Source organism: Dendrobates tinctorius, unplaced genomic scaffold, assembly GCF_039654945.1.
Source record: "Dendrobates tinctorius isolate UK_male_01 unplaced genomic scaffold, ASM3965494v1 ptg000084l, whole genome shotgun sequence".
Classification (NCBI taxonomy): domain Eukaryota; kingdom Metazoa; phylum Chordata; class Amphibia; order Anura; family Dendrobatidae; genus Dendrobates; species Dendrobates tinctorius.
Genome location: NW_027361752.1, coordinates 45920355 through 45945005, shown reverse-complemented (window position 1 = coordinate 45945005; position 24651 = coordinate 45920355). Strand labels below are relative to the sequence as shown.

The window sequence follows — 24651 nt, the reverse complement described above, 5'->3', positions numbered from 1 at the left end:
CGCATGGACCGGGGCTCATCTCACTGAATGTCCACACTCCTTTCTTGTGGGCAAAATACCACTAGGACAACACAGAGTGAGGATAAAACAGCGTGGCAATACTTTATTGACCCACCAACAGACAATAACATATAGAACAGTCCCAGCAAATACCCAAGATGGTGCAAATTAGAGAGTCTCACCCTTCCGCTGGTTTGCCTTGATTAGAGCAACTGCGACTTTGGGACTACCAGGGCCAACTACCCCCACCAGTGGCACTCCATGGTTGGAATATGGCTTACCGGTGTGGATTATTATTTATTTTTTAAATAAATGGATGCAAGATAGAAATTGTTGAGGGGTGATTTTTTTTAAATAAAGGACTTTTTGTGTGTGCATTTCTTTTGACTACTGGGTTAGTAATGGGGGTGTCTGACAAACGCCTCTCCTATTACTAATACATGTGCCTAATACCAGAGCCAGCTCCTAACATAAACCCCACAATCACCTTATCCTGATTGTCATTGCACCAGGGCAATTGGGAAGAGCTGAGGCTATGGGCAAGAATTGTCACATCTAATGGATGTGCCATTTCTGGGATGGCTTAGGGGTGGTCTTATTAGGCTGATATGGGACCAATATCCATGGCCCTTCCCAGCCTATTAATATCAGCCGACAGCTGTCTGCTTTACCTTAGCTAGTTATTAAAAATAGGAGGACCATGCATCATTTTTTAATGTCCCACACTCTTTTTAATAAACAGCAAAGGCAAAGTAGACAGCGGGGATGATATTAATAGGCTGGGAAGGTCCATTGATATTGGCCCCTTCACAGCATGATAAGACCAGCTCTCAGCTTCTGCTTTCCCTTGGCTAGTTATTAAAAATAGAATGATTCATTTTGACCAGCTCACAGCTTCTGCTTTCCCTTGGTTGGTTATTAAAAATAGAATAATTTATTTATTTTACACTGTCATACCGGGTTACATGCTGCGTCATCCAATCACAGCCATACTGTTACTTCAAGCTTTATTAGGCTACCTAACCAGAACAGTAACACAGAAGTCAGTGTTGAGGGTTCAACCCCTGACACTAGGTGTCTGGTACAAACCCCGAACTTTACCATTCAGATTCACTCATCCCTACAGGCCATACATTTTCCGTACAATTTTTTAGTGTCATAAAGGAGTCTTATTATGTTTAACAGACACAATGCTACAATGCATTACATTTCCATACACATACAGTGCTTATCACACGCTATCTTACCCTATGCTGCTGTTGGGTCACTGTGGCTGTCTCTGCTGTTGGGTCACTGTCGCTGTCTCTGCTGTTGGGTCACTGTGGCTCTCTCTGGTGTTGAGTCACTGTTGCTGTCTCTGTTGTTGGGTTACTGTGACTGTCTCTGCTTTTGGATCGCTGTCGCTGTCCCTGCTGTTGGGTCACTGTTGCTGTCTCTGCTGTTGGGTCACTATGGCTGTCTCTGCTGTTGGGTCACTGTAGCTGTCTCTGCTGTTGGGTCACTATGGCTGTCTCTGCTGTTGGATCCCTGTCGCTGTCTCTGCTGTTGCGTCACTGTCGTTGTCTCTGCTGTTGCGTCACTGTCGCTGTCTCTGCTGTTGCGATACTGTGCCTATCATTATAAGGTACTATATCCTGCGGCTGACTGTTATGGGATAAACTATGGATGTTTCTTGGCTGCAAATCCTCCCCTAAAAATAATATATTAGGACACCTTGGTAAATAATGGTAAAGAGACCCTCAGACTTTACTGACGTTCCCCTTTAACCCATCCCCTACATGCCAAAGTCACTCCAACGTGGGCTACGTGTTTAAACTTTTCACCTTCTTTGTAAAACAATGTTTTCCGGTAAGAGAAATTATCCCCAAATGCTGACTCACACATAAAGTGAATTACACTATAAAAAAAAATTGGGATATTTTTTCTAAATATTTGTAAAATCTGCATTGGATCAATTTACGGGAAGAGGACACTCAAGGTCATTAAGGAGCTACAATACGTTGCCCTGATACAAAGCGGAGCAGTGGTGGACACCTGTGGGGGCAACTCCACGCCATCCACATCCTGAATGCAAACCGTAGACGCGTTCTGGTCTTCACCTGGTGCACATTAAACCCTGCGCACACCTGGCCGTCGGCTTCACATCACGACATGTAATTATGGTTCTTTAAAACATATGTTTCACCTGTGCTGCTCCCACACTCAGAATAGTAACAATTAGTGGTGGCCACTTTGAAGAAGGAAAAAAAAAAAGGGGCTTTCAATTTATCATCCATGAGTCATTGCAGGCAACGGATTCGGAGCAGAGAGCAGATGTAAAAGGAAAAATGATGAATGAAACATGGTGAACCGGCTAATTTAATAATTAGAGTAGCAGAATCCTCATCAAACAAACAGAACGGCCGGACTTGGAGCATCTCCAGGACGGTCCGGGGACACTTTCACTAGAAGTGATGCTGGAGGTGGAGAGCGGTGGAAACTGCGGGATCACACTCTCACTGTACGGCCGGTAGAAGGTTTGGGAAGTCTAAGCTGACGTCCATACCTAACAAAGAAAAGCATGGACATAGAATCAGATACAGGATCTCTGCTGCTGGACATCAATCTTCTCACCATCAAAAAAACTCAAACTGACCCTTAAAGCCTTCCCACCACAGCCAATTTTGTGCCCAAAGCTGACTTTTTATTGATACCATTTTTTGGTAGATACGATGTTTTGATGACCTCTTATTGAACTTTATTGCAGATGATGGCTGAATAATAAAGTCATCTTCTGCTGAGGAAGATGTGGGTGCAACTTCCGGGCCCACATCAAAGTCAAGGACCCAACATATCATGTAATTGTAAGTCATGTGTCGGGAAAGGTTTTTTTTTAAATCTTATTATTTTGCACCCTTGGGGACTTTAAAGGGAATATGTCACCTATTTTTTGGCATATAAGATGCCGCCACCCAGGGGCGGTCCGGGTCCAGTCTGGGTCCAATGGGTGTCACGGTCCGGGTCCGGCGCCTCCCATCTTCTAGCGATGATGTCCTCTTCTTTGCTTCCTGTCGCGGCGCGGGCGCAGGCGTACTGCTCGGACCCGGACCGCCCCCCCCGGGGAGTATAATCTAACTAGTTTTTCTTATCTTTCAGGTTACATCGGGGGCTTATCTACAGCATTACAGGATAATATAGATAAGCCCCTGATGGCAGTGACCGCATCTTATATGCCAAAAAGTAGGTGACAGATTCCCTTTAAGCTATGATTATCTCATCACTTGTATTATATACTGCAATAAAATATAATTAAAATTTCTAGATCAAATTCTATTCTCCTTTGATGGCCAGCCACAGGTTGGGTTTCACAAGAGGACAAAGATGGCAGCAATGTGGTCTTTCATCAGACCGAATGCTGCCATGGACAACTATCAGCCCCCGTGATTACTTTGGAGAAGGAGGCGATGTGATCGGTCTATTTAAATGCTACCGTCAGTGATTGACAGCGGCAATTAAATAATCATCAGCAATCGGAGGAAAATGTTGGCTGTGAATCACAACTGCTTAGTTTGATGTTGGCTCAGTGTCATGGCTGTGTCAGGTGTGACAGACACTCATCCTGGATGTGGCTGTAGAAGGTCTTTGCATTTAGCTCAAGCACCTTCTTGATTTTTGCATCTCTGTTATGAAGCGATACCCTTCTCCCTCTAGGACCCAACAGTTACCTCCACCTTCTGCTGCTAATCACACACCTGTGCTGAAGGTTTAAATGCATTCAATTGCTGCAGCATGGAGCGGGTGTTAGCTCATACTTGTCTCTGTCTAGTTGGATGTACTAACAGTTGGCTAGTTCCTTCTCAGAGGACTCTTGGAGGATTGCTGGCATGACATCTCGGTGGTCTTCTCAAGCTAAGTGTTCCCCTCGTTCATTTACTGTCTCTATCTTTAGTTTTAGTGGGGACTTACTAGTGCTTACCCCATCCCCTCCCTAACCAGGGCCTATCGCTAGAGTCAGGCAGGGATTAGGTTCCTGCTTGGCGATAGGTACAGAACCTATATAGGGACGGTTATGGCAGACAGGGTGATTTTAGCTCTGCCTAGGGGTCTCCACTCCCCACTTATCTAGTGTTTGGGCTCCCCCCTCCCTCTCCTCGTTGTTGTGCACTTACTTATCCTCCACCCATTGTGACACTCAGGTCCTGAGCCTGCTCCATACACAGAGATCCGGAATATAAAATACATCATGTCATGAAAGGGTGAAGGATCTAAAGTTGGCCATACACCTTCTATAGCTGTTTTTTGGCTTGGAACTTTTTTTTCCTTAACTCCCCATAATTATGAACCATTGGCTTAACCAAGCCATTTGTTCTCAAAGGAGGCCACTGTCAGACACTTTTGGCAGTGGCTTATATTCCATTGGAACACGAAAAATGGGCATGTTAAATATCAGTAGGCCCGATTTCTCTTTCCCCCAACATTTGTCATTGGAGAAGAGTCAGTATGCCCTAATACACATACAATAGTTGGCTTTGCAGAGAGGTGCACCTTAAAAGGAGTTTTCTCAACTCGTCTACTCTTCACGCGAGCACCGTTCCCCGGCCCCCTGACTTTCTATTTGCCAGGGGGTGGTACTCTCCTGATTGCTTGACATTCTGCAATGGGGACATGGTTGTGCCTCTAGCTTGAACTGTGCACTCTCCAATGCTGGAAACAGAAGCAGCTTTACCTTCAGAGCAGCGCTTACAAACTCTATAGCAAACAGCTTGCAAGTGCGCTTTCTGTTCCTAGGAGACAGGCTACTACTGATTGGATCAAGAAGTGGCTGGTAACCCTGACAATGAGGAGTGAGCAACAAAATTAAAGGATTTTTACTAACCAGTCACTTGCAAAGATGCGCAATTTACAAGCAAGAAGACAGAACAGGTTAATCCTCGTTTCTGCCTTCTTTTTTTGCCAGCTACATTGGGCTCATCTTCTGTATCCTGCTCCGCCAAGTGTCATTTTTTTGTGCATTTCACGCTTTACAGTTCTTTTTATTAAATTACATTTCTGGAAATCCCTTCCCATTTGCCACCCAGCAGTTTCTTGCTTTATTTATTATTATTTTAAATTATTTCAGAATTGTTTGGCATTTCTTATTTTAGCTTTGTTTTTGCTCTTTGTTTCTTTTTGGGTTTTTTTCTTTTTAAATCTGTTTTATTGGTCCCCTCCCCATCGAAGTAGACACATAAGTAAATCATGACTTTGGAATGAAATCCTTAATTTTTAAGACTTGTGACGCCTCTTCTCAGAACTTCAGAAAAAAAGTAGAAAATTTGAAAAGAATTTTTCATTTGGCCTGGATTCTGCGCTCCTCTGGCTACGGACCAGGTCTGTAGGAATTGCACTACAATGTGTCCAGATTATGTTCTCTGCTGTCAGGGAGGGAAAATAGGTTTAAAGTTACAAAAAATGATGCAGGAAAAAAAAATAAATAAAAAACAATTGTGCATTATGTAACCAGAACTTTGTCTTTTGTGTTCTTCCTTTGTTTTTTTTAATCCGTTTATCTTCTCTCTGCTCTAGAGCTGCTCAGTCGCTTCCTCTCATCTTCTGCCTTATGTTACAGGACTTTCCGATAGAAGCCGTTCCCATGAATTGCGTCAGCGAGCAGCATGTGGCAGTCGGTTTAATAACTCCTTATATTTGGATACGTAAGCGGAGAGTCCCCACCGCCACATCCGATGAGAAAACAACCGAGACAATAAGAAAATGTGAACATCCACATCAATATGCAGCACCTACCTTGGAAAACCTCATTCTATATACAAATGTCATATTTTTGGCATCTTCATATATAGCATTATTATGTTGTTGACGCTATATGGTTGTATAATGTATTCTGTATCATGTTGACACTATTATACTGTATATATTATCACTATTATTATATTATCACTATATGGTGGTATAGCAGTATTGTGTTGACACAATATGGTGGTATAATGTGTCATGTACTGTATATAGTACTATTATGTTGACACTATATGGCTGTAAAATGTGTCATGTACTGTATATAGTAGTATTGTGTTGACACTATATGGTGGTATAATGCGTCATGTACTGTATATTATAGTAGTATTACATTGACACAATATGGCGGAATAATGTCTCATGTACTGTATATAGTAGCATTATGTCATCACTATATGGCGATATGAAGCATCATGTACTGTATATTATAGTAGTATTATATTGACACTATATGGTGGTATAATATGTCATGTACTGAATATTATAGTAGTATTATGTTGACACTGTGGCGATATTATGTGTCATGTACTGTATATAGTGGTATTATGTGGACACTATATGGTGGTATAATGTGTTAGGAACTGTATATAGTAGTATTATGTTGAAACTATAGGGTGGTATAATGTGTATTGTACTGTATATAGCAGTATTATGTTGACACTATATGGCGGTATAATGTGTCATGTATTGTACTGTATATTATAGTAGTATTACATTGACACTATATGGCAGTATAATGTTCCATGCACTCTATATAGTACTATGTTTACACTATATGGCGGTATAATGTGTCATGTACAGTATATATTATTATGTTGGCACTATGTGGCGGTATAATGTGTATTGTACTATAAATTGCAAGCATTATTGTTAACACTATATGGCGGTATAATGTGTCATGTACTGTATAAAGTATTATTATGTTGACACTACATGGCAGTATAATGCATCATGCACTGTATATAGTAGTATTATTACACTACAGTGGGTACGGAAAGTATTCAGACTGAAAACAAAACAAAAATGTGGTAATTTTTGCAAATTTATTAAAAAAGAAAAACTGAAATATCACATGGTCATAAGTATTCAGACCCTTTGTTTTTTGTTTTTTTTGTTCAGTCCAGATGGGGTGCAGAGTGTACATTAATGAGAAAAAAATGAACTTTTTTGAATTTACCAAACGGCTGCAATGAAACAAAGAGTGAAAAATGTAAAGCCACTGTACATGGTGGTATTATGTGTGCCTACAGTATATGGCTCTCTGTATCGCACTGGAGCGCCCCTTTAAGCAGTCCCGGATGTGTGATATCTGCTCTGACGATTATACTGGCTAAGAAGTTGGAAATGTATGCAGAACAAAACACAAGCAGAAATTAATAATGGCTGCCTTAGATCTTTCATCGCGGATACATCCCGTCCTTACATTGAAGCCATACGACTCCTCGCATTTCCAGACATGAAACACTGACCAGGGAGAACATTCTCATCCTGCTCCCCGGCGTGGATGGTAGCGATCACAGACTCCGGCTTCCAATATGTCCTGAGACAGACATAAAAGGAACAGAGATAACTTCATTCACAAAAGAGTTTTTTGGAAGCGATTTCCTTTTTTTTTTTATTAACCAGTCACGCACACTTTGGCTCCCGAGCCTCCATTATGTTTCCACAGCAAATTCATTTGCTTTTTATGTTATTCCGAGCTGCATCCTAAATGGACGGAAGCCATGAGCGAGACTGGGAATGATTTACTGCTGAATTAGATGTTCTTCTGTGAGGCGGCGGCGGCGGCGGTGCCAGGACTCGGGCCTGCTTCCACAGGACTAGTCGGGAAGCCTCTCGTCCTGGTGCTCGTCTTCTCCTGATGCCACAACGTCAACTGATTCTTATTAACGCGGCGCCAAATAAATGGAAATAAATGAAAACATCTAAAAAAAAAAAAACTCCTGGATTTATAAGGGAAAAAAAAAATCACCATTGCCAAAAAATCCTTTAAAGGACATTTAAGCTTGAAGGGTCTTTCAGTAACATAGGATGGCAGTCAAGGGCGAAACGTTATACTACTGATGTCATCATAAGCGAAAGATAGGTTTGAGGTGCACTTAGTTATTAGGACTGAGGGTGACCATATTCTCTCTGCTCCCCAAAGCTACATCTGTGACAAACATGCTAAAATATGACTACTTCTATGCCATGGTTTTGGTCCTGCATCCAATGCAGCTCGGATGTGTTTCGCCAAATTCCTCCCTCTTGGTCCCAGTTGAGCCTCTGCATAAGGCCGGTTTCACTAGTCAGATTTTTTTTATGCTTTTTATTTCCTGATGCCCGGGCATATTTGTATTGTAAGTATTGAGAATCTTCCTAGAGCAAAACGCATGAAGAATAAACATGTTACTTCTTTTAAGCTCTTGGTGTCTTTGAAAAGCCTGAACTCGTGACCAGAATGTGTCAAATGAATAGGACCGTTGTTTTGATCATCTATTGTTTTAGTGGACTTGTTAAGGAAAATGGTGAAAAAAGCGAATCCAAAGAGTTTATCAAGCAAAATAAACCTCGGGAAGTTCTGGGTTTTTTTTTTTTCCTGAAATGTCTTCTGTTTCGATTTTTCAGTCTTTACCTGAGCATTTCTCCAACAGTTGTGGCCACAGGCTTTTTCTTTTAGAGTTTTCCCATGGTTATTGTGAAGTCTTTTTTACTGTCGTATTCCAGTTGTTGTTTTTTCACTTCATTAATAAAGAAACAGCCCATGTGTTTTTTAAGAAAAAATATGACAACTCCACCACGGATGCCGAACCTGTGGATGTTTGGGTTTGTCAGGTTCGGCTGAACTAGAGTTGAAAGCTCAGTTCGGTATCCGAATGTGACCCCAAACTTTACCCCGAACCCAATAGAAGTCAATGTCCACCCAAGCTTTGGTGCTTTAAAGTGGCTGTAAAATGGTTGTAGTCAGAGCTAAGGGGCTGTAAAAAGAAGAAAAATGGGGGTAACAGCAGGACAATTGCCCTGCAGACAAATGTGGATAGGAAAATGACTTAAAATAACACAGAACCTCCAAAAAAAAGGGCACCCACAGCGGAGACAGGTCTAAGCAGAGGCCCCCAGACCCTTGTCCCTCTCCTGACCGACACTGTGCGTCACCTTGGGTGCAGTGGGTCATGAGGCAGGGTGGCCGTGGTGTCCTCTGAAGGCCATTTTCTTCACCCTCCCCGTGCAGGGGTTGTTTTCTGTATACCTGTCGCTGCTCTACCTTCCAACCCCCCCACCATGATGACCATGGGTAACGGATAATCAATGTAACTGCGAATGGTCAGAAAATCAGTCAATTTGGATTAAAGGGAATCTGTCACCTATTTTTTCATATATAAGATGCGGCCACCGCCATCAGGGGCTTATCTACAGCATTCTGTAATGCATTCTGTAATGCTGTAGATAAGCCCCCGATGTAACCTAAAAGAGAAGAAAAACGAGTTATACTCACCGGGGGGCGGTGTTGAGGGCAGAGTAAAGCACTGCAGTGCGCAGGCGCCAAAGCCGCGTCAGGAAGCACTTCATCCATCATCTCACGAATTGTTTTTTCCAGCAGGCATTTAAGTGGTATAGTAACGCTGATCATAGTGTTATAAGCACTGGCCATACTGGTGGAGTATTCGAAGCAGCGCAACACGGCACACATGTCTGCATGGAGGCCCAGTCATTGGTGGTGAAGTGGTGATGTTTCACAGAGGGACTCACCCGGGCTTCCTGCAGCTGAAACTCCTCTATCACTTGCTGCTGCTGGCACAGTCCAGAATATCCAAGGCGGAGTTCCACCTTGTTGGTACGTCGCATATAAGGCAATTAGCGAGAAGGCAGAAGTGACGCTGCAGCGCAGACAGGCAAACAGCAGCAGGGTAAGAACTCCAAAAGTGCACATGGATGTCCTTCACTCCATGTGGGGCCTAGGACCCCATCATTCCCCCCATCATCTTCTACTCAGTCCTCAACCCTGCCCTCCTTGGCACACAGCAGTCGGCACCTATGTTTTGTCATCATCAGAGATGTGCTGCGGTAGTCCACCGACCTCCCACGTACTCATCTTCCAACTGGACAAGTGGCTGGGCATCAGCGCCCTCAATATCTTCCACTTGTGGGGCAGGGCCCAAGTGAATGGCCCATGGAGCCACAGCCAGCGGAGTCATCAAAAAGCAGAAGTGACTGCTACATGACTTGCAAGAGGTGAGGTGGAAGCTGGACGCCCATGGGTCGCAGGTGCCAACTCCGCGCTTTCTACAAAATAATCTGAAGGAACTGGAGCCGCTGTCAGCCATCTAATATATCACCGTCTCAACACGTTCTAGCATCAACATTCGTGTAGACGTTCCCGGACCTACGAAATGACACAGAATGTCCTGTTACCTGTGTACACCAGAGGAAGGTATTGTATGTAGGCAAATATCAGGCACAGAATGATCATGTCCTCTCCCTGAAGCAGCTACACCACCAGCAGCTACACCAGCACTACCACGTCCACATCCCCTATTTGATGCGCTCCTCATTTTTGGAAGTGTATTTTAGGCACACTACTCACACAGAGATGGCAGCACAGTAGAATTATTTTTAGGCACACTACTCATATAGACACAGCAGTAAAGTAAAATTAGTTTTTAGGGCCACAAATGGCAATGAGAGGGCTTTTTTAGGCACACTACTCGTACAGACATGTCTGCAGCAAACACAGAGGCTTTTTGTTTTGAAACAGTACTCTCACAGGTGGGGTGCAGAGTATACACAGAGGCATAAAGGAACAGAACTCGTGTAATGGGTGTACCAAGACTAATTTATGTCCTGCTCCCCTTGCCCATGTTCTTGATATAATGTGGAACGTAATGTATGTTCTGTAATGCTGCCGCTGTGTAGTGTAATGTATATATGTATATATATATACTGTATATATGTTGTATTATAACGGTAGGGAAAGTGTAGTGATTGGATTAGCCCACTAGAGGGGGGAAGTGTAAGATAACAATAAGTATAGGATAGGAATTAGTTAAGCTAGGTGGGGCCAACTGGGTAAGTTAGAAGGTTTTCCTGTTTTAGTCAGTAGGGCCTGGGAACCCAGACAGGGCAGTTGCACCACAAAACAGTGTAAGGAAAGGAGCCCAGCTCATCCAGGGTCTAGGAGCAACGATCACTGTTAAGGTGAAGGAATACAGGGCAGCTTCAACATGGTGGCAGTCAGCTACGTAGGATGACGCCTGAATGTCCGGGGTGAAACGGACAGGGAACTCCTAAGGATAGTCAGACTGGCCAAACAGAACGCTACGGTACCAGAGGAAACCGTATGACCCTATGATATTCCTAAAGAAGTGAGGGACAGCACAGGGAAAGAAAATGCTAGGCTTTGTGAAGAATCTTGTGCTGTACCTAAGTGTGGACTGGACGAGCAGACCAGTGAGGACCCTGATGGACAAGAAAGCGGACAAAAAGGTACACTGCAGAAGGGATATTGTGTGTACGTGGCAGGAGACCAGGGTGTGCCAGTACTGCCATCATCAGCCATGAGTACTCCCCTGGTCCCCATTACACACTCACAGGTGGGGGGCAGAATACACACAGAGGCATAAAGATACAGTACTCCAACAGGCAGGGGTGCAGAGTACACACAGAGGCTTAAAGGCACAGGACTTCCATAATTGGAAGTGCACAGTACACACAGAGGCATAAAAGCACAGTACTCCTACAGGCGGGGGTGCATCTGGGGCTAACAGCTTACCTAAGTAGCTGGGTAATTATTTAGAACTGGGAACACCTAAAGGAAGCTCAGCACCTCTCTTTCTCAGATTGGATGGCTTAGCTGTCTATCAAAATACTGACAGCTCAGCACGCCCCTGTACTAGATTAGATGACTGAGCTGCCGCTCTCTGCATTAAAGACACACTGAGCAGAGGAATCATGACACTGGTTATTTGCACACGATGTCTTTTTCAGGCAGATTCTTCTGCAATCTTGCAAGCATCAATGTCCTGGACTGTAAAGCCATTTTGATGGAAAGCAATGCTGACTAGACATGTTTCTTTAGAGATGTATATTTATTATGCTTACTTATATTGTGCCATCATATTCCGCAACACTTTACAGACAATAGTAGGGCTGTCCCCATTGGGGCTTACAATTTAAATTCCCTTTCAGTATGTCTTTGGAGAGTGGGAGGAAACCGGAGAATCTGGAGGAAACCCACGCAAACCCGGTGAGAACATAACTCCTTACCCTTGGTGGTATTGAACCCAGGGCCTCAGTGCTGCAGAGGTAACGCCAGTTAACGGCAGAAGACAATGATTTCCAGCACATACCTTACTTTAAAGCAATTAGTTTGTCCTTATAATACAATCAGCATGACAAAGTGAGATCAGCTGCCTTGTCCTTGTTAACACTTTCTTCTGAGCTAATGAGAAGCTCCCTGAGATCCATGTAAACAGGTCATTTTGTGGCAGGGCTGAAATTCAGTGGAAATGGAAGTGATCTAGAGTTATTACAAATCGCCACTATAAAAACAGAAGCCGCAAATCTTGTGAAAACCAAAATGTGTGTCAGTCTCAAAACTTTTGGCCACAACTGTGGGTTGCTATAGTAAATGCCTGTAATCGCACCCACTAGTGAAGAAAACAGAGTTCACCGTGTTGCAACCATGTACCCTGGATCAGAGGTGTAGTGTACCCTGGCATCACAAATGCTTTTCTGCCTTATGGGTTCTCATCCCCATCACGTCCCACTGACTGGTCGTGGACCGCACTGTCCTTGCGTTTCCGCCTTATAAATAGACAACTGTTCCTATCAGTGCTGATCGTTCCCTGTGATTTGCCTTCGGTTCTTCCTTTCCAGCACAAGTGTTAATGAATCTTCCCCCTTGGTGATTGATAATTCCTCTCCCTCCAGGCTCTCGTACAGAGAACGTCTCATCCTGCTGGCAAGGGGAACAAAGCATGTTTTGGTCTGGATGCCAAATCTTTACCATTTGACGGCTCTTTTCCAGCTTCTGAGGTTAAGATTTCCTCTGACGGGCCAAAAACTCTGTGATCCAGCGTTTGGAAACTCACTTAAAAGCTCTTTATGTGATATTATCTCATTACAAGTAATAGATCATAGCGTCACGTTATGAATTACTCCAATCAATCCTACAAAGGAAGCCAGTCCGGCAATAAATGAGAGGGATCTGCAGGAAGTCTTCCCTCCACCGCGGAGCTCTACATAAATGATTAAACCCATCTACAAGAGCAGACTGCACTGCATGTCACCATACGCTATGGACAAAAGTTTGTACACCCTTCCTAATTGCTGAGCTCAGGGTTTTTTTTTAGAGCTCTCATTAAAAGCAGGTGCAGAAAATCATGCACACAGTAGCGTAATCTCCATGGACAACCATTGGTTGTAGAGACTTTAGAAGTGGCACAGTCATAGGATGCCATTTTTGGCAAGTTAATGAAATTTGGAATCTGCTAGTAATGCCTAGCCGGCTGGACACGAGCAGTGAGCAGCTGCATAGTGCCTTACATCACCAAGCACAATGCCAAGTGGCGGATGGAGTGATGTAAATTCATCACCACTGGATTCTGGGTCTGTGGTGAAATATCCGATACATGACTTTGGGTTTTGCAGATGCCCCTAGAGCAAATAAGGACTCCATGGAAGAGAAGAAGACATTGCTGCCTATTAAGGTCCATGGTTTTGGAATGGGGTGTCTAACAATCTACAAGAGGTGTCTACATATCTTAGATGTTCTGGTCTTTAGGGCTTGTGCACATGACCGTATTGCTAATATGGCCAGTCATTAGCTTCTCTATTAATGACGTCTTGGAATGCTTGAACAGGGCACTTACATTCTCTGCCCCGTCTTGGCCCATTACCAGAATCTGAGTTTTAAGCTCAGGACCATAGTGCTAGTCGACTTCAAGTTGTCTCAGTCTCTCCTCGCTTTGGGACACCCACGGCATGCAGCACTGCCTACTATCCAGACCTTAGGTCTGCTTCAGATGCACAATTAACCCTATCTGACGTCCTGACAGGAAACTGTCTCTGCCTCTTCACCGTTGCCCCTCCCACTTTGGGCTAGTCCCAATTATTAACTCTAACTCTCTCTCTCTACAGTAAGGCAGAACACAACGCCAATGCTATTAATGCATGTCATAGTTCACATTATACAATGCGCATGTTTTTCAAGGTAGGTAGTATGTCCATCTCCTTACATATTCCAGTATATAATGAATTTATCAGTGCAGTATGTTCATTCTTTGCAACACTTTTTCAAAGGGGGTTCCAGGCATAATGCTCCTGAAAAAGAAGTGTACATACACAAGAAATTAAGAGCATACTAATCTTATTACGCCACTACTGGAGTGGTTAAAAGAAGTATCGTTCTCACTCTTCAGGTGACTTTGCTTGGAAGCTGACTATTTATCAGTAATCAGTGGAGATGCTGCAAAAAACGTCAGCAAAACCACCACCACCTAGGAAAACCTCAGCTGACGATGAGACGTCTTAAAAGGAATCTGTCCTCAGGTTTTTAATATGTAATCTGAGAGCAGAGTAATGGAGGGGCAGAGACCCTGATTCCAGGATGTGTCACTTGATCGGCAGCTTGCTGTAATTTCAATACAAAGTGTTTTATCAGTAGTAGATTATGACTGCAGGACTAGGTGTCACATGCAATGTAGTCCAGCTAATCTGTGTAACCCCGCCCACACCAGTGATTGACAATGTACAGGAAGCAGCCAATCAGTGGTGTAGACGGGGTTATACAGAGCTCTGCATGCATCGCACTGCTGCATTTGCAGCAGAGAAAGCAAGGATTTTTATCAAAACTGCAGCAAGCAGCCCAGCAAGAGATACATCACTGGAATCAAGGTCTCTGCCCCTACATCATGCTGCTCTCTAATTCCTTTAGGATCTGCTTCAAAGAAGTTACATACGGTGCTTAAAATATGCGCCTTTTTATGTGTTTTTTCCATTTATTGGAATGGGTGAAAAACAGGGAAAAAAATTGACATGCTGCAGATATGAAACTGCTTCTAATCTGCAAGTAAAAAATAAGCGCTGTGTGCATGAGGTTTTAGAAATCTCCTTCATTTTCCTGGTACTGTAAACTGCAGCTTTTTTTTCTTGAAAGATGCGCAGAAGAACGCTGCAAAAAAGGCAACTTATGAAAATGCCCATAAAGGTCAATTTTAGACTTGAATTGTGTGCGGCATTTAGATGTATTTTTGAGCAAAAAACAGCAGCAAAAATCACAAGTCAAAAAATGCAACGTGTGACCATAGCCTAATAGTTGCAGAGAAAAAAAACGGATTGCATATGGAGGCTATGTGATAAAAATCGCATTCTATTCGCTTGATACTCGTCCGACTTTTCTGGATCAATATCGGAGCCGATTTTGTAAACGCTAGTGTGAACGAGGCCTAAGGGTGCACTCACATCTGCTTACATGAAGTAGCTGAGATTCCCAGCCAGAAATTTTGGAGAGCATCATGCGTTTTTTTTCTCCCCCAGCATCTGAGTGACGTGCGAGTGTTACACGAAGCTGTCTCACATTGCTCGCAGATGGAGGCGCACCCTTAGGCCTCGTTCACACTAGCGTTTACAAAATCGCTCCCATATTGATCCAGAAAAGTCGGATTAGTGTCATGCGAGTGCAATGTGATTTTCTTTCATTACACTCACCGAGTTTATAGTGGGAACGTCGCTATGATGGGACTGAAGAAAGGACTTTAGTATTTAGATGTTTTCATCATTTTTCTTGCATCCAAAGTTTGTTGCCAAAAATCCGTGAATAAAGCAACGCAGATGTAAGAGCAGCAGATGGATATTACCTGGTACACGACAAAACAAAAAGTCACCCTTCCCGGCACAATGCGGCCCCGTCCACAGCTGCTCAACACTTGGATTCACACTCAAACCAGTAATTAGGAGCCAAACCTATTCACCGGGAGGAAGAGGCCGGGATGGAGACGATGGCCGCAACAAAGGAAAGCCGGCTCTACACGAGGGGAGATAATCTGCTTACATCCAGGCGCCCATTGTCTCCATCACTGGAAGGGGAGCGAGGCCATCAGATAATAACACACTTCTGTCTTTTAGCTGGCGGATAAAGGCCCTCACCTGCAGCGCCGTCTGCGCCATTCCTCAGCAGATCCTCCTCCTGCGCGGGAGGTCAGTTCTCGCCTCGTCACATCTCTGACGTCTGACGTCATCTAAGGCATTTACAGAAAGGTAAATTCAAAATTATCTTCTCTCCCAAGAATACAAAAATCCCCCCCCAGATAAAAACCCCTTCATGGTATTCTTAGAATTATTAACTATTATTTTCACCTGTTTCTTAAGGTGCCGATCCGCCTTAGGAAGCCGTCCAGTGACAGACTCCAGGGTTATTCGATCCAGTGATGGACTCCAGGGTTATCCGATCCAGTGACAGATGCCAGGGTTATCCGATCCAGTGACAGACGCCAGGGTTATCCGATCCAGGGACAGACGCCAGGGTTATCCGATCCAGGGACAGACGCCAGGGTTATCCGATCCAGGGACAGACTCCAGGGTTATCCAATCCAGGGACAGACTCCAGGGTTATCCGATCCACTGACAGACTCCAGGGTTATCCGATCCACTGACAGACACCAGAGTTATCCGATCCACTGACAGACTCCAGGGTTATCCGATCCACTGACAGACTCCAGAGTTATCCGATCCAGGGACAGACTCCAGGGTTATCCAATCCAGGGATAGACTTCAAGGATTATGGGACACCCTCACACCCAGGGCTGTGGGGTACTCGGTACCGGGCCCAATGAGCTTCAATGGGAGATGTCACGGCAGCTGGGACCCGGCCCGTGGCCCAGGGCGCCCATTGTAAAAAAAGGGTTGTTCAGTGTGCTTATGGTAGTGAAAGTTTATAAGTGATTCGTGACGCCACCTGTGGTGTTCGGCAATAGAGATGTAAGCCGATGCTGCAGACATATCCCCTGAGACAGATGGTGTGGTGCAGCAGTGATGTTATAACCCTCCACAGGCAGGGCTGTAATCCCAGGGCAGTGTAGGTGAAGTGACACTTAGATGGTGCGGTGTCAGGCACAGCGATGTAGCAGTGCTGGGCAGGTTGGCGCAGGAATAAATGGAGGACACCAGGGCTTGTAGTTCCAAAGCTTTACTCACAGTCTGTTGTACAAACAGGTGCCCGCTTCCGTGTCGTGTCCTCCGGGTTAGGGACTCAGTCAACCTCCAGGCTAGATGGAATACTCCTTTCCAACACTCCGCCAACATGTGTGTCTTTTCTGAACGTCTCCTCTTATAGCGCCTTTGAGTGAAGTACTCCTAGTACTGAGTTACACTGGAGTGCCTCCTGTCAGATGTTCCTATGAACTCTACTTGTACGGCAGACAGCTGTAGCCTGCTTCGGGGACTTCTTGCTATTAAGTCCCGGCTCACTAATATGTTGCTGTTGTGCCCCCAAGTCTTGTGTGGGAATAAAGCGATCACTACTTCTATTCCTTCGGTGTCTGCTGCAGGACCATTAGTACCCGTACAACCTCGGGGACCGGGCCCCGGCCTTGCGCTTAGAACTTGAAAAGGGTTCTCCTCTAACCCTGGTCCTTGTTCTCTTAATCTCCTCACGTTCCGTGCTAATACTTCTTCCCAATGCAGAATCAAGCTTCCTTTCTCTGTCTCTTTCCTGTACCAGCAGACACAGATCACTGTGGCCTGCTGCAGCACTTCCTTCTTCCATTCCTCTCCTGGGAATCTTCTCTTTCTCACTCTCTGTCCTTCTACATCTTCACTCACTGACTGAATGAAAGACTGACTGACTGACTCAACTCTTCCCGCTCTTTTGGTGCGAACTAAACTCCACCCATCTCCCAACACGTTTCGTGTTCCAAGCAGGGAGCCACCAAGGGGTGCTTTGCTATACTCCAAGCAGGGAGCCGCCGAAGGTGCTTTGCTACACTACTTTGTGGTGTGGGGTGCAGGTGTTGGAGTGTGGTCAGGTGTCTCCACCTTACCTGGATGGTGGGGTACCACACCTCAGGAGGAGGTGCAGTACCTCTGTGGCACCACAATTATCCAATCCAGGCACAGACTCCAGGGTTATCTGATCCTGGACCAGACTCCAGGATTATCCGATCCAGGCACAGACTCCATGGTTATCCAATTCAGGGACAGACTTCAGGGATTATCCGATCCAGGGACAGACTCCAGGGTTATCCAATTCAGGGACAGACTCCAGGGATTATCCGATCCAGGGACAGACTCCAGGGTTATCCAATCCAGGGATAGACTCCAAGGATAATCCGATCCAGGCACAGACTCCATGGTTATCCAATTCAGGGACAGACTTCAGGGATTATCTGATCCAGGGACAGACTCCAGGGTTATCCAATTCAGGGACAGACTCCAGGGTTATTCGATCCAGGGACAGACTCCAGGAATATCCAATCCAGGGAAAGACTTCAGGGATTATCCGATCCAGGGACAGACTCCAGGGTTATCCAATCCAGGGACAGACTCCAGGGTTATCCAATTCAGGAACAGACTCCAGGCATTATCCGATCCAGGGACAGACTCCAGGGTTATCCAATCCAGGGATAGACTCCAAGGATTATCCGATCCAGGCACAGACTCCATGGTTATCCAATTCAGGGACAGACTCCAGGGATTATCCGATCCAGGGACAGACTCCAGGGTTATCCAATCCAGGGATAGACTCCAAGGATAATCCGATCCAGGCACAGACTCCAGGGTTACCCAATTCAGGGACAGACTTCAGGGTTATCCGATCCAGGGACAGACTCCAGGGTTATTCGATCCAGGGACAGACTCCAGGGTTATCTGATCCAGGGACAGACTCCAGGTTTATCTGATCCAGGGACAGACTCCAGGGTTATCCGATCCAGGGACAGACTCCAGGGTTATCCGATGCAGGGACAGACTCCAGGGTTATCCGATGCAGGGACAGACTCCAGGGTTATTCGATCCAGGGACAGACTCCAGGATTATCCAATCCAGGGAAAGACTTCAGGATTACCTGAACCAGGGACAGACTCCAGCGTTATTCGATCCAGGGACAGATCCAGGGTTATCCGATGCAGGGACAGACTCCAGGGTTATCTGATCCAGGGACAGACTCCAGGTTTATCTGATCCAGGGACAGACTCCAGGTTTATCTGATCCAGGGACAGACTCCAGGTTTATCCGATCCAGGGACAGACTCCAGGGATTTTCCAATCCCGACTAAATCAAAGGATTTGAACTATTTACCACTTTCCGGTTGTAAAAGTGTTTATTGGCAAGAGTAAGGGTGTCTGAACTGGGGACATAAGTTTTGGCTCCTCTATAGTGGGCAGGTAGCGGCTGTGTTATGCAGGTGGAACCTGTCTATAACTGCAGCAAACAGAGCTCGTTCTGATCCCTCACTTTTATTTCAATGCTTAAAGAGGATTTCTGGTTTCAAAAAACTTTTGTCCCCACGGTGCAGTTTGACGGGAAAAAAATGAACATTGCTTTACTCACACTGCCACACTTCCAGGGTCCAGAGCTAAGTCTCTACTGCAACATCGGTCTTTGTTGGTTGCCCCTGGGGATTCAGTCGCCACAGAGGTACTGCACCTCACCCAGAGGTGTGGTATCCCACTCCCCAGTTAAGGTGGAGACACCTGACAGGACTCTAACACTTACACCCAGCACACACCCTATAGCAGCAGGGCATCTGGATGTACCCTTTGGGAGGATGATCTCAACCCTGTCTGGGTGTTAAAGGGTGTTAGGAGGTGGGTGGAGCTAGGGGAGAAGAGAGTTTTAGCCAGGAGTCATGAAGAGAAAGTGAAACTAAGCAGATGTGTGTGAAGCAGCTCCCTGTAGAGGAGCTGCTTGGAGGGAAATAGACTGACGGAAGCTCCCTGAAGAGGGAAGGGATCCTAGAGGCATGGGCAGCGACCATACTGTCCGTAGGGCTCGTTCCACACCATATAACGTCGGGTGAAGGGATCGGTCGCAGTGTAGGGAATGGCCCTAACACTAGTGGAGTGGACAACGGACTCGCCTAGATAAACCAGAGACTCCGAGCATTGCAAGTGCTGCAGCCAAATCCACAATTATTTGCTGAAAAGGCAGACACATAGGATCCAGGGACCTAGAGGTTATTCCCGCCAAGATCTGAGTCTGCTGGTTTGGGACACTGTTTGTGAAGGTGCTGGACAGGAGGGAGGAAATCAGCACAGGGAGATGGCCAGGAAAGGTACACACTGAGGGGTGTTCTGGAAAGGTGTTCTCCATCTGCCTGGAAGTTTGCTGGACCCCTCACCTGGAGGACGCAGCACCAAGTGGGCATCTGTGCTCAACAACTGTGAGTAAAGCTTTGGAACTGCATTCAGCTGTGTCCTCTGAATTCTTTCTGCAACACCTATTCAGCACTGCTACATCTACCATTACCAAATACAACATCTTTTCCAACACCACTGCCCTGGCACAAAGCTCTGCCTGTGGAGAGCTACTCCAACTCTGCTGCATCACACCATCAGTCCCAGAGGATCTGCTCTGCAGCGCTGGTCCCTTCTGACCAGATGCCACAGGTGGCGTCACGAACTTATCTACACACAGACTTTATTCCTCATCAGTTCTTATTTTACATGGACACCCAGAGCCTCGGACCGGGTCACTGCTGCCGTTGACACATCCCCTTAAGACCCCGGCCCGGTACTGAGTAACCCACAGCCCTGGGGGAGCTCCATCTACATAAGGCCAGGTTCACACAGCGTTTAGGAAGTCCATTTAATGGATTGCGTTACAAAGCGGCATTAACGCGATGTAACGCAACCGTTAACGCTGCCGTACACTGCCATTACCGAGCACATTGCTAACGCATGTCATAATCGGCATGCGTTAGCGATGTGCCGTCATTCTGTGATGGACCCTTGGACGCGGTCTGCACCGTTCGAGGGTCCGTCACTGCTAGCGTTAGCGTTAGTAGCGTTAGCGCAGCATTGAACAGACTGCTTTAACGCTATGTGAACCTGGCCTAACTGATTGACTGCAGAGTTGTCAACATGACATCATCGCTGTAGACAAATAGAGACCAGGACAGCAGCAGAGATTAAATGTGGGACCCTTGAAGGGGGAGTAAAGCAAAGTTTGTCTGTTTGTTTTTAAATCAAACTGCATCTGGAGACACTTTTCTTCTGTTTACTGTATATAGAGGTATTATCAGTCATTGTACAGGAGAGGGAGGAGGTGAGTTGTGACATCACCTATTGTGAATGGTGGATCCTGTGTTATCTACTGTATATAGAGGTGTTATCAGTCATTGTACAGGAGGAGGAGAAGGTGAGCTGTGACATCACCTATTGTGAATGGTGGATCCTGTGTTATCTACTCTATACAGAGGCGTTATCAGTCAATGTACAGGAGGGGAAGGAGGTAAACTGTGACATCACCTATTGTGAATGGTCGATCCTTGTGTTATCTACTGTATTTAGTTATGTTATCAATCATTGTACAGAAAGAGGAGGTGAGCTGTGACATCAGCTATTGTGAATGGTGGATCCTGTGTTATTTACTGTATATAGAGGTGTTATCAGTCATTGTACAGGAGAGGGAGGAGGTGAGCTGTGACATCACCTATTGTGAATGGTGGATCCTTGTGTTATCTACTGTATTTAGTTGTTATCAGTCATTGTACAGGAGTAGGAGGTGAGCTGTGACATCACCTATTGTGAACGGTGGATCCTGTGTTATTTACTGTATATACCGTAGTTATGTTATGAGCTATATGACTTAAACTAACTTTTTTTTATACAGTGGTTTCGGAACGTATTCAGACCCCTTTAAATTGTTCACTCTTTGCTTCATTGCAGCCATTTGGTAATTTCAAAAAAGTTCATTTTTTCTCATTACTGTACACTCTGCACCCCATCTTGACTGAAAAAAATAGAAATGTAGAAATATTTGCAAATTTACTAAAAAAGAAAAACTGAAATCTCACATGGTCATAAGTATTCAGCCCCTTTGCTCAGTGTTGAGTAGAAGCTCCTTTTGAGCTAGTACAGCCATGAGTCTTCTTGGGAATGATGCAATAAGTTTTTCACCCCTGGATTTGGGGATCCTCGGCCATTCTTCCTTGCAGATCCTCTCCAGTTCCATCAGGTTGGATGGTGAACGTTGGTGGACAGCCATTTTCAGGTCTCTCCAGAGATGCTCAGTAGGGTTTCGGTCAAGGCTCTGGCTTGGCCAGTCAAGAATGGTCATAGAGTTGTTCTGAAGTCACTCCTATATTATTTAAGCTGTGTACTTAGGGTCATTGTCTTGTTGGAAGGTGAACCTTCGGCCAAGTCTGAGCTCTAGAGCTCTCTGGAAGAGGATTTCATCCAGGATATCTCTGTACTTGGCCGCATTCATGTTTCCTTCAACGGCAACCAGTCATACTGTCCCTGAAGCTGAAAAACACCCCCATAGCATGATGCTGCCACCACCATGCTTCACTGTTGGGATTGTATTGGGCAGGCGATGAGCAGTGCCTGGTTTTCTCCGCACATACCTCTTACAATTATCACCAAAAAGTTCTCTCGTCATCTCATCAGACAAGAGAATCTTATTTCTCATAGTCTGGAAGTCCTTCATGTGTTTTTTAGCAAACTCTATGCGGGCTTTCATATGTCTGGCACTGAGGAGAGTCTTCCGCCGGGCCACTCTGCCATAAAGGCCCGACTGGTGGAGGGCTGCAGTGATAGCTGACTTTGTGGAACTTTTTCCCATCTCCCTACTGCATCTGCGGAGCGTTCCTGTCTGAGCAAAAGGGTCTGAATACTTATGACCATATATTTCAATTTTTCTGTTTTAATAAATTTGCAAAAATTACTTTCCGTACCCACTGTATATTTGTTTGTTTTAGCTTTTGCTCTAATGCTTCTGACACTTCTGAGGGATTATGGCAGACTTCTCACCACCCCCTGGCCCAACACCTAGTCGTGGCTTTCCGTTTCATCAATGAGGCTTATCAGAATTAGCCGTCATTTCATTAACCACAAGTCTCAGCAGAAGAAGCCAAGTTCTCCTCCACCAGTCGGGACCATTTGCATAATAGGAGCCTGAGTCATTTTTTTCTGTATTTCTCCAGCCCTTCTGCTTTGTGGTATTTTGAGAATTAAACCAAAGGGAGGGCAGGTGGCTAGAGGAAGACGTTAGTAGCTGTGCATCGAGCAGAACACTACACGGTCACGTGACCCCGATGAGCCAATGAATGCGGATTACGAAAAAAAAAAAAGGAACAGATATATTTGTTATTTTGGTCTAAGGAAACATTTCTTTGGGCCTCAAAATTCAACCACAGAACCGCAAGTTGTGTGCAAAATTGAGAGTCACAAACGACAAGATCCGGGATATCGGTCAGCGAAGGAGGACTCAAGATTTTTTTTTTTAATTCTAACTGGAAACCACAGTGTCACAGACTGGTAAGCATCACCCAAACCTCAACCAAGCCAGGGGGGACATTTTGCATTATTTTAAATGTTTCACAAGCAGAAAGATTTTGCAACTCACTAAATGCTACAGAGGGGAATGGGTGCAGGTCACTTATTACTTTCCAGGGCGAAAAAAGCCAAAACTTTTTCTTATTTTAGACGGTTTGCAAAACGCAGGAAATGGAAGAAGTAACCGCTATGGCTTCTAACAGCATCTTTGAAACACTTCCTCTGTACGAGTCAGGTTTCATCAAGGGTGAGTGCAGTGCAACTCCTTTTTATACTATGTTCCAAAGGGCGAAGTGAAGGCTTGTGGGGAGAATTGAGTGCAAGCTCTTTTGCTGCTGCAGAAATAATAATTATATATATATATGTTTATATGTTTATTAGTTAATTTATTTGTAATTATTATTATTTTATATATATATTTAAATTTATTTATTTTTAATTATTATTTTATGTATATATTTAAATTTAGTTTTTTTATTTTTAATTAATATTATTTTAGATATATTTTTAAATTTAGTTATTTATTTTTAATTAATATTATTTTATATATGTATATATATTATATTTTTTTAATTATTATTATTTTACATATATATTTTGTTATTATTTTATATATATTTTATTATTATTTTATATATATATTTTATTACATATACAGTATATAAATTATTAATGTTTTATGTATATTTCTTTATTATTATAGATACATGTATATATATATATATATATATATATTCTGTGATTATATTTTGCCAAAGTTTTAGAAGTTATTTGAGCCCGTTATTGAATTTGTTAGCTGTAGCAGAGCTGAGTGTGTTGTGACCTCCTGGTGGTTGCTTCATTTATGTATGTGTAACAATCACAGACAACTTGCAATGAGTTTTGCCAGATACTCGATGCCGTGTGACTTACTCGGCTCTGCTACATTAGTCATCTACCCTTTTATATATATATATATATATATATATATATATATATATATATAATCACAGTGACTCTGTGCATTCTGGTTAGGACACTAAGGTTCGGTTCGTGTCTATTTGGGATCCGTATCTAACAGATCCAGTAGGAAATAGAAACCTGGATATGGATAAATACAAATAAATGCAAACTGACAGCCAAGTTTCTGTTTTTGAAAAGTTCCGTTTCCGTTGGAATCCGTCAATGTTCCGTTTCGGATGCATCCAATATTTTTTTTTTTACTAGACGCGTCTTGAACACCTCTAGTGTCTTGGGGACGAGTAGATGGTCCATTAAAAGGAGGATGATCCGATAAAAGATGACCATGCGTTAGGATCCGTTTTTCATAGACTTTAATGAAAAAAAAAATTAATCTGTCTGTTATCCTTTTTTTTTTGGATGGACAGAAAAGTTCAGCAGACAACATCTAAATAATCCGGATAAA

The 24651-nt window shown here is 44.2% G+C and overlaps 2 long non-coding RNA genes across 2 annotated transcripts in view; one reads left to right on the top strand and one right to left on the bottom strand.

The window, feature by feature from the left end:
* The window catches only part of LOC141097526 (uncharacterized), a 34207-nt gene extending 27659 nt beyond the window's left edge, over positions 1-6548 (top strand). The window contains exon 3 of the long non-coding RNA XR_012233980.1: positions 5588-6548. This is a non-coding gene — a long non-coding RNA (uncharacterized lncRNA). The remainder of the gene's footprint in view (positions 1-5587) is intronic.
* LOC141097525 (uncharacterized) lies at positions 780-15953 on the bottom strand. The gene is made up of 3 exons (XR_012233979.1): positions 15715-15953; positions 15460-15608; positions 780-2545 (listed from the first exon to the last, which is right to left on the bottom strand). It is a non-coding gene; the product is annotated as an uncharacterized lncRNA (long non-coding RNA).
* Between the last annotated feature and the right edge of the window lie 8698 nt (positions 15954-24651).